Here is a 5,955-nt window from a genome sequence, read left to right as displayed (position 1 = left end):
GTGTGTGTGTGTGTGTGTGTGTGTGTGTGTGTGTGTGTGTGTCACGCAGAGATCAGGACCCCGCGGTTCGTCACTTCTACGGTATTTAATGACTCCAAACCCTCTCTGTCGTGTGTGTGTGTGTGTGTGTGTGTGTGTCGCGAATCTAGTCATGCGCTGCATTTTGACGACGTCTTCTACGTCTGGGTACCCAGAGAACCGTTCCGTTCACACCGATGGCTCTCAGCATACGTGCTTGTTCTCCGGCTTCCACGTGACGTCCTCCATTTCGCAAGCAAGCTTGTAGTCTTGCCTTTAAATTAGACCTTACTCTGGCAAGAATAGTTTCATTTCGTGTCAATCTAACTACTCCCTCATCGACGCGCTGTCTTAAATTTTCAGCTGTTCTGACCGCTATGCCCGACCTATAAACAAATGCTTTCAGAGCTCCCCAAAAGAAAAAATCTAGAGGATTTAGGTCGGGAGAGCGAGGTGGCCACAAATGTGGTGCAGGTCTGCGTCCTATCCACCGGGTTCCGAAAAGCTGATAAAGAAAAGCACAAACTTGCCTACCAAAATGTGGTGGTGCGCCATCATGCATGAAATAAACGCGGTTGCGGCGCTCACGGGGAATAATTTGTCGCATTCTACGCACTAGGTCATGTCGCAAAAATGTAAGATAATGCGCGCTTGTCAGTCGCAATGGCAGGTAAACGGGACCAATATAACTATTATTAATAATTCCTGCCCAGACATTAATCGCGAAACGCCCCTGTTGAACACGCTGTAGCATGGCGTGAGGGTTCCGATAAGCCCAAATACGGACATTCTGTCTGTTCAAAATGCTCGTGCTAGAAAAACTAGATTCATTTGTGAACAGCACGTTTTCTAAAAAGTTGGGATCATTACGGAGTTTTTGTAACATCCACCGACAGAATTCTTTGCGAGCATAACGGTCTCTAGGCCGCAATTCCTGCACTATTTGCACCCGGTAAGGCCGCAAGCCCTCCTCGCGTATTATGCGAAGCACTGTCGGGTGCGATATGCCTACGCGTGCCGCTATACGCCGTAAACCCATGACGGGAAAAACTCGTGCCAATGCAATGACCCGCTCTTCGGTTTGCCAATGAATTCGAGGTCGTCCTGCTCTATGATGACCAGCGGCCCGCATTTCAAATCGCTCTTGGTCCTCAAAACGTTCTTCAAGGCGTTGAAATTCTCGACGATCTGGAATTTCACAAGGGCGTACCCGTCGTCCGTTAACGCGATTTTGTAGAAAATTGGCATAAATTTCGCGTGCTCGTGCATAATTTCCAAGGGCTTGGTCAATTGCTCGGAGCATTAGACGTTGGTCACGACCATCTCTATGCATTCGCCTACGTTGATGTCGCAAACGACGTTCCATCGTAAGCGTTTCCAAATCAAAGGCAGAGTGAGATACCGACGATATTTTGTAATTAAGCCGTAAGGTTCTCTAGGCCGCGTACCGTGGCAAAAGAACAAGTGTCTAGTTGGCTCTCATGACCTCTTTATATACGAGTTAAATTCGCGCCTGACGCCGCCTATGGAGCGCCGTGGGAAGCTTCCGTGCACTGCGGCGCCACCTAGCGCTACCCAGCGTTTGCGAGTAGTAGTGGCTGGGCCGCCGTGCTTTAAGGCCTTGGCACATAGAAAAACTTAAGCAGTAAAACTCAAGCAGTAAGCAAATCAGTCAATCACAGTCAAGAACTTAAGACACGGCCCTAAGCGGTAGCGAATCCATACTGTTGATTTCTTACTGCTTAAGTTTTACTGCTTAAGTTTTTCTATGTGCCAAGGCTCTTAGGCGCGATAGGGCCAGCCGCCACATATATTAATATAATTGATATAAATGATAAATCGATTTAAACCATAGACATATTAACATAGACTGCTTATGTTGGTAGCGGAACATGAGTTCTGAGAGAAAAGAAAAGCATGAATTGATTTGTCAGTTTGTCGATAGAGAAAGACAGAACTTCTTTTATCAATATTCGCGACAAAATCACATATCCCAATTTTTTCAACTTTATGATTTTCTTTTGGGTTGAAGGGTTTATTTGCGACCTATGGTCTCTTTAAGACTTTTGTTTCTTTTGATGAGCAGAATTTTTTAAGCTAATAAAAAAGTTTGACCTAAAATTTCAAGGTCAAGATCAATTTTGCGGATGCAACTTTTTTCAGATCTTTACCGATCTCGATCTGGAGAATCATCTGTCAAAGCCATGACATATAATTTTTTACCACCCGGTACTTCCTTCTGCAGACAATTCCAAATAGCATCACATGTCTCTTCAATGATGTTACTCGCAGTTGTTAATCCAATAAGGTATTGATATGACATAGATATCATCGAATCACCAGAAGCTAGAAACCTAATCAATATAAAAAATTTCAATTTAATATTTATAGAAAAAAAAATTATGTACAGATAAGATAAATGAAAAGTATATAATAAAATCAATTCTAACCTTATTACTAACCTTAATGTCAAACATAGTCGTTCTGCTGCAGATATAGGCTCACGAATCACTCTTTGCTTCAAATTGTGTAGGAGTCATCCGAAAATAATTCCTGAATCGTGCTTCTTCCAAAATAATAACAGGAAAGATTGCGTGGTAAAATCCATGATTGTATCGTTCTATGAATATTGGATTTACCCAATAACGTTTCCTACGATAATTTCTTCTTTTCTGTTTGTGTAATTCGTTTATCAGAACTGTTGCTAAAAGCTGTTTCTTGCGTTGATTTTGTTCTGATATTTTTTTTGCACACTCGTGTAACCACATATCATATTTCTTTCTAAATGACATGATTAATTCATACGGTGATTACGGTGGTTATATACTGATGCTATAATTTCAGAGTCAGACACTTTTCATGAGTCTTTCACAATGTAGCGTCAACTTGTAGTCACGTGACCTACTTTGACGCTAAAATGAGCGTCAACTGACGCCCGTGAAAAGGCACCTTAAGAATCGTGAAGAGACTGTGTATAAGAACATTGTTGATGTAAGTGGCAATTCGGTAGAATGCTCACAGATGGCATCGGTGTTACAGTTCCTTAGTTATCTTTAGCGTTCAGTGTTTTGCGAACGCTGCGACGACCACGTTGCGCCCCAGCGCCGGAAAAAGGCACGGACCGACGATACTGCGCAAGCGTGAGTGTGTCGGGACGGGCGTGAAGCCCGCCGAACAAGCAATCGTCTTCCGGCTAGCGAGGCGTAGAGTCGCGTTCTTTTACACGGCGTCATATATTCGTTTAATTACTACGCGATTGAAATCTGCCAGATTATTGAGTCTGAGATAGATCACGAGGACGTCTCCGTAATACCAGAGGAAGCATTGCAGCCCTGCTCAGAGGCGATTGAAAGTACCTCGCTCGATACGACGTTAAAAAGGAACGAAGCGGCCATCTTGGACATTGCGACGTGGCATCGTTAAAAAGGAACGAAGCGGCCATTCTATCTATCGGAAAAGGTTCTTACGGTTTTGGTCGATGACCATCATTACAAATATCACCGGCGGAAGCAATCAGGTAAAATATCGAACTCGTGTAACTTAAAGATCACGTGCGGGATTAATCGGCAATTCTCGGTCGGATTATGATGAACGCAAGGTCATCATAAAATGCGACGGATATCGTCCTCGCATAAGGCACGGAGCGTTGGATATCGTCCTCGCATTTGGCACGGAGCGAAGGATAGCGTCCTCGCATTTGGCACGGAGCGATGGATATCGTCCTCGCATAAAACACGGAACAACGGATGGTATCCTCGCATAAAGGATACGTAGCTAACTAAATCTTATGGACTTAATTATCTGTCTGAACTCGGTTGAACTTAAAGTCATTTGGAATGGTGGCAATCTTCGAATAAAGTCATTGATTATTGATGTGTAGTAATTGAACTTGCTTTATCGATGCACACGTTACTCGGATATTTACGCATAGTTGTATTATCTTGCATTATCGATGCATATGTGATTCGGATATTTACGTATAGTCTGTATTATCTTAACGAATATTGTGATTCAACCCGTGGCTATTTGCCAGCTATTAACGTTTACGAAACAACGTATTACATACAAAAGGTTAATTATCATTTAATTACGTTCGCTATTCATTTATCAAATTATGTCTACTACTTACTTGAAATACTTAAACAACTGGATTGACTGCGGAATTGATTACGGAAGTTACAGTATCAATTAATAGAAAGAAAGTGCATTATATTGAAGTTATAGAATCTCACACAATATTTATATAAACCTAAACATTCTCTCGATTGCTTCACTTTCCATATGTTTATTTGCTTGCTTGTTAAGTGAGAGATATATATATATCTAACGTTTATTTACGACGAATTACTAGTTGACACAGTACTTCAACTTATTTATGCTTTGTATATTCTTGTTATATTATGTAATGTGATCTGAATAATATGTTTAACTTGTATGATCCTTTCTTCAAACAGACTTAAGTAATGAAATCACTTGAGTGGTTTCTCTGATCGAGATACAAATAACGGAAATCTAAGTTCTTACAATCATTTATGATGAGAGATTAACTTCTTGTAGTGACACATGAGAAAGGATTATGCATTTATAATTCAACATTCTTTGATTTTGTATTGATGCTATGTGTTCTCTGTACAACATTTATTACGATATATTCCTAGATTATAACATAACTGCCTTGGAAATACACAATCTCTTTACCGACGTAACAACAAGAAAAGTGTCGTTCCCTATTCTGTAATTCTTGAGCTCAGGCTCCTGCGCAAGCTTGTACGTTTCAAACATACAGTGTAGCGGATAAATTACCTGAGTTTGACAACTTAAATGAAATGGATTTCTTATTAACATCTAATGACGAATTGGATAATATTCAGTTATTTGATTCAACCGTGTAAGCATAATTTTAAACATTTTTTAATGTTAAATGAAATTCTGATATTTTGTATCTACATTTATATAAGGTGTATACTATAAACGTATGGTATTTTAAAGTAATGTCAAATAAAAACAAACATATTTCTGGTATATTTATTATTGGTATATTTTATTGTAAAATATTATATTATAAAGTATACGGTTAAAGAAGGTTCTCACACAAAATTATCAAATTTCTACATACGTATCTTTAGGGCCTGCTTCATTAACGTCGGTTAATGAAGCAGGATCTAAAATTCTAAGTATATTTTAATTAAAAATAACATACACTTTTAATGTAAAATATAGGAGACTGATTTACATTAATAAAATAAATTAAAATTTTAAAGAAAGAAAAATTAAATTACATTTTGTCTCTTTTCTCAATATAATTCTGAATGAAACATTTCTCAATTTTTGTACAATTATTATCAGGCTTATCTCAAAACGTATTTATAAAATATACTGTAATTAACCTATAAAAAAAATACTCTATAATTTTAATTATAACTTAAATATTCTTGATCATTTTATTACTTTTATAGTGAAATAATAGGTTTCGCTGATGGTATAGAAGCTCCTTGGATTGTAGGAACTAAGCAGCAGTATAAAATTTTCAAATTTTTCTTAAATAACGGTAATGGGAAACGTATCCAAATAATGATCTGGAATGATGAAGTAGATAAAGTGTTACCTCATATAAAGTTAAATTACGTAAGTGTTCTCACTATGCGCTTCACTATTCGCTTTTTGGTTCATAATAAAAATGATATTTATATTTAATAATATGGATATATATATATATATATATATGAGAAATTTTCAAAAAATTATCACAAGCAACAAAAGGGTGATTTTTTAGAAGTTATAAAATAAAAATGACAAAAATAAGACTTGTGAATTATATTAAAAGTATATTTTTTCGCTGATTTTATTTGATTAGTTAATTCTTGGTCAATTTAAAAAATAATTTTTTTTTTGGATAATTAACACACACACACACACACACACACACACACACACACA

The sequence above is a fragment of the Temnothorax curvispinosus genome, unplaced genomic scaffold, assembly GCF_003070985.1.
Source record: "Temnothorax curvispinosus isolate PA1 unplaced genomic scaffold, ASM307098v1 QBEX01000833.1, whole genome shotgun sequence".
Classification (NCBI taxonomy): Eukaryota; Metazoa; Arthropoda; class Insecta; order Hymenoptera; family Formicidae; genus Temnothorax; species Temnothorax curvispinosus.
Note: the sequence above shows the minus strand (reverse complement) of the source record.